This window comes from Lissotriton vulgaris, unplaced genomic scaffold (genome assembly GCF_964263255.1).
Source record: "Lissotriton vulgaris unplaced genomic scaffold, aLisVul1.2 SCAFFOLD_2668, whole genome shotgun sequence".
Classification (NCBI taxonomy): domain Eukaryota; kingdom Metazoa; phylum Chordata; class Amphibia; order Caudata; family Salamandridae; genus Lissotriton; species Lissotriton vulgaris.
The window spans coordinates 233,457-239,193 of NW_028248977.1; positions in this window are offsets into that span (position 1 = coordinate 233,457).

Here is a 5,737-nt window from a genome sequence, read left to right on the forward strand (position 1 = left end):
GGAATGGAATCAGAGCTAGGGCCAACATATCCTGTTGGTTATAAGATTATTCACAAACCCAGGAATATAGGACGGGGAGGAGGAGTAGGAATCATTTTCAAGGAGGAGATAAACATTGCTACCATGGATGTTGATTCAGTCTCATGTGCTGAAATTCTTGGAGTCTCGATCAAACATGACTCTGGCCACTGCCTCACGGGCCTAATCTGCTACATGACACCGGGGCATATCAACGCAACACAACAGCAGGAACTGATTACTGTTATCAACAATATATCAATGTCTCATAGCAGGCTGCTAGTATTGGGAGATTTTAACCTTTGGGACAATGACCAACTACACACGGCCTTATACAACATTACTCAATCTTGTAATAACTTGGGGCTGAAACAATGGATAACTACCCCTACACATAAGCAAGGAAACATACTGGACTTAATATTCGCCGCGGAGGATCTAATTACTATGGGCACAATTCTTCCAGTAGGCTGGTCAGACCACCACCTTCTTCTATTCAGTATCCACACCCTGGTTAATATAGGATCCACAAACGTGCGGACTAGGTCTTTTATCGGCCGTAACTGGAAGAGCCTGCAAAAAATGAAAAAGGAAGGAAAGTTGGACTTTAGTCAAGTCGGGATTTCATTCAACCCAGAGAGCGATGTCACTACAAACTATCTCTCATTATGCAAAGAGATAACTAAGAAACTTGATGATACTATACCCCTGAAAACTATCAGGAAAAGAGGAAAACCTTCTGTGCCCTGGTATACGGACAAACTGAAAGAACTGAAAAACGCCTGTAAAAAGGCAGAGAAGCTCTGGAGGAAAAATTACTCGGAACAGGAGAAATTAACATGGAGATCTACAATTGTACAATACAAGAAAGAAATCTTTTTAGCCAAAGCAAGCCACTTTGCAGACCTAATACTAAATAGTTCCAATCAATCCTGTGACACCTTTAGGATAATTAGAGAGCTATCCCATCCTGCCTGTACGAATAGCCAAATCAAGCCCTCACAAGAACTGTGTGACGGTCTAGCATTATTCTTTCAGGAGAAAATCAATAAAATTATCGAGGAAATGAAATATGTTCCTATTCCTCCGGGGCAGGACAATAGTGATAGCAATCCGGAGAGCAGGGAGAAAAATGAGGAAAATGTGAGGTGTCTATCACCAAAGGCCATCTTGGAAAATTTTGAGATCCCCACAGAGCAAGAACTCTTAAGAATAGCCCTTAATACGACATTGGGCTCCCCTCTGGACCCTCTACCCCACAAAATAGTAAAGGAGTTCGGGGATGAAATCCTCCCAGTACTACATCAGTTGTGCAACCAATCTCTCGGCACGGGCATCGTACCAAAATTCTGGAAACTGGCGATTGTCACCCCACTATTAAAGAAACCAAATCTAGACCCAAATTGCCAAAAAAACTACCGACCTATATCGTTCCTGCCATACCCTATAAAGATCATAGAGCGCTGGGTAAGCTGAGCATTAGCTCTCTTCCTGGAAACTAACAACATCCTGGAAGAGGAGCAATTTGGATTCAGACCAGCTCACGGAACTGAGTCAGCTCTGCTGGCAGTTCTGGACGACCTACGAATGCGGGGGGACAGGGGAAACTCAGCAACCTTAATCTTGCTGGACCTGTCCAAAGCATTCGATACGGTGAGTCACGACGTCCTGCTGACAAGACTCGGGAACATTGGAGTCGGGGGAGCTGTGCTTGACTGGTTTTGCTCCTACCAGATGGACAGATGGCAGGCAGTAGCCATCCCTCCATATGAGTCAGAGTTTGTCAAAGTCCCACATTGGGTCCCACAGGGGTGTGCTATTAGTCCTATACTCTTCAACATATATATGCAACCCTTGATAAGCATCATCAAGACTCACTGCATTAGCGTGATTAACTACGCAGACGACACGCAGTTGATGATTTCTCTCGATGGTGCTCATGCAGACTCTCTTGAGACCTTTCACACCTGCATGCTGGAAATGACGCTCTGGCTAAATCAGAATTCACTACAATTTAACAGTGACAAGACGGAAATACTGCACTGCATGGTAGGAAGAATCCCCAAAAGTCTACGTACAGATTTTTGGCCTCCGGCGCTAGGAAACTCACTAACACCAGTGAACTCAGTAAGGAACCTCGGAGTCACTTTAAATAACAGTCTGAGCCTAGAGGCTAATGTAAAAAAACAGGTTAGTAGCTGCCTTGCTTTAATGCGAGGATTGCGCAATCTGCTACCCCTTTTACCTTCACAGGTTAGAGCCACTGTAGTTAGGAGCACCATTCTCAGCCGCCTGGACTACTGTAATGCCCTTTTACTGGAATCCCCAGTCTACCTGATCTCCAGGCTTCAGAGCATCCAGGCGGCTGCAGCAAAACTGGCGCTATCTCGAGTGCAAAGATCCTCTACCACCCTCGCCCTGGCTGACCTGCACTGGCTGCCCATACACCAGAGGATTCGCTTTAAATCCCTATGCATTGTCTTCAGGGCAGTGCATGGGCTAGGCCCCCGACCACTTCAAAATAAATTTAACTGTATTAACCCACCCGGTCTCTTCGATCCTCTTCTTTAAACTTTATTAGTGTACCTAGGATTAAGAAAGTCACCTTTGGCGGCAGAGCCTTTAGTATAGCGGCAGCTCAACTGTGGAACAGTATACCTACTGACATCAGAAAAACAAGTGAACTGATGCCTTTTCGAAAAAAGGTGAAAACATGGCTCTTCCCGAAAACTTAATCTACCAGAATCTAAGACTATTATCCCCCTCTGTTGCACAGTATTTTTCAGCCATATGTACGCAGTGCCAGGATGCCCGTAGGGTTGTGGAGCGCTTTACAAATTCCATAAATAAAATAAATATATTATGTTTAATATGCGCTGAGAAGGCGAGTTGTAAATAGGCAGCCGGTGCGGACTTTTTATTTGATTGAATTGTCATCCAGGCATGTGTGCGATGACTCAGGGTTGACTTGTCATTGAGCAGTGAGTGCTGGTTGGCCGCCTTTTTTGCTGCCTGTTTAAACGATGCAACCGGAAGCTTAGTTTCCCAAAGTGCCGCCAATTCAGTTGTTTCAAGTGAGAGTTTTAAGAATTTGGCGTATTGGGAGTTAGGACTATTATAGATTGCCTTGTGGTACTGAAAATTCTGAACCCAGGTGTTCTGTGGTACCGAAATTCCGCACTCGAGTCATAAACATAGTCGTATCTTGACGATTTTGTACTAGCAGACCGGTAATGGTTTAAAAATTATGCATAAGCAATTTCGTCATGTTCTAGTGACGAAATCACCTTGAAATCAAAGTTTTTCATCTTGAACCCTCGGGTTCCATTTTGTGAACGGCAGCCATTTTGTGATTGCCCTCACATAGTCAAATAGCTAAGGCCAAATTCGATCTGAAGGACACATACACCTTTTCTGACTCCTCTGTGACCTGGGCGAGCTGACTCCACTGCCTCAAGCCAAACCTGTTCGGGCAGTTCCTTTCCCAGTGGCCGAATGAGATTAGTATCAAGGTACAACATGTCATAAACAGTTCATCGCACACAAACTATGCCTAATCTCACACACACCTGTCCCTGTTTCTTCTTTATGACCTGTTTTTCAAGGAGGAGGTGCCCGTTTTTATTAGGGGTCCGTCGATATCTGATGAAAGTTCTGGGCCTTTGCGGGTAATTTATTATGAACTGGACAAACTGAAATGTGGACTCTGCTTTTTCTTTGTTGCGAAAATATGTGTATGGTCAACTATAAAATAAGGAATGTTTGCCTGAAGCTTATTATTTTGTATAAAAAGAGAAGGCTGGCTTTGTAAATGTGAGCAGTCTCCTGAGAACATACTTGCTGTTGTACTTCTAGGATACCTGTTACTGGCTGCAGCCAATAAATACGATCTTTGACTTCACCTAGAAGACTCTGTGTTTCTGTAGTCTGAAACAGGAAGGACTCGAAGTCTTTGGGTGTTCTCCCTGGCATCGCTGGGTCCATAAAAACCCGGTACTTCAGCCTCCCACTTGGCACAATAGACCTCAATGTCCTGGTTCATCCAGACATCATACCAGAATTTGACAGACTCATACTTTTTCAACAGTACTTGGGACTGCAGGCCGAATTCAAGTCATACTTGTGCAGGTGATGCGTTAATTGGGAAGCCAAATACACGCTTGTAGATTATTGTTTGTATTTTATCTATGAGCTGTGCACTCTTACCGTGATGTAGTACGCTCCCGTAAGCTATTGTTGGGAGTAACTGGGCTTTCATTACAGCTAAAAGTGGATTAAAAATAAGGTCTTTGAGTTTGGTCGCTAGATTGGTGAATGCGTGTAGCAAGGCAGTACCCTTCTTTTCAATGGCATTTAAATGCGTAGAGAAATTGAGGCGCTTGTCTAGTTGTATCCCCAGATACTTATAACCTTCCACCACTTCCAGTTTGCTGTTATCTATTGTGAAGTTTGGTGGGGCTTTGTGGCGACGAGTTATAACCATGATCTTTGTCTTTTTGCTATTTATTTCTAGCAAATTCAGTTTTGAGTATCTGGACAGTTCTTGCAATAGACGTTGCAAGCCTATTTTTGTCTGGCTGAGAAGGACTACATCATCGGCGTAGGATAGATGTGTAACACGCAGATGACCTTGTCGGGGTGGATGAGCGTTGGTCTAGTCTAGGCTCGGGGTAAAGTCGCCCATGAATAAATTGAAGTGATGGGGGGCCAACACGCAGCCTTGTTTTAGACCATCAAAAGTACTGATTTTATGGGTTAGCCGTTGTCCATTGTCAATCTTTACTTGTATCCAGGTGTTAGTGTGCAGGTCGATGATTGGAGTTAAGATTGAGTCTGGCAGGCCCTGTCGCTTCAATTTGGACCAAAGTAGTTGCCTGCTGTCGAAGGCCGCTTTGAAGTCTACAAAACAGGCATAAAGAGGCCAGTGGTTTTGTAGATTTTTTTTATCAATTAGGCTCAGGGCCATTGTGTTTGCCATTGTGCCTGTGCCACGGCGAAACCCTGTCTGGTTTATCGGAATTTTGTTTTTGGTTACAGACCATTTTGCAAGATCTGCTAACACCAGGGATGTGTAATATTTTGCTTCCGCGCCGATGAGGGCTATCAGGCGATAATTGGGTGGGTTTTTACGGTCGCCACCTTTATAGATTGGATGAATGATGGCTCTCATCCAGCTTTCTGGGAGCCGACTTGTGCTGTTTATTGATCGAAACAGGAGAATAAAATTACGAGCCCAATCGTGAGGGTCCTCCTTGTATATTGCTTGCGCCAGTGGATTTCTTCTCCTTGGTTTCCAAACTGACTTTCCTGAATTGAAGATGTTCCTCTTCTTCCTCTTCTTTATAATATACCTGTTCACAGACGCTGGGAACATCCTGATAGTCACAACTGTGTCTCTGCGAGATGTTCTTCACGCACCAATGCACTTCTTTCTGGGAAACTTCTCATTCATAGAGCTATGCTACACAACAAATACTGTTCCTCTGATTCTTGACGGCTTCTTGGCAGGAGGTAGCATTATTTCATTCTCAGCTTGCCTAACGCAGCTGTATATTTTTGGCTGGACAGCTGCTGCAGAGTGTTTCCTTCTAACTGTAATGGCCTATGATAGATACTTAGCAATACGTTATCCTTTACATTGCACTACCCTCAAGGACACAAGGCTGTGTCGTAAAATAACATCAGGTTCCTGGGTGGCTGGCATTGTGCCCCCATCAGT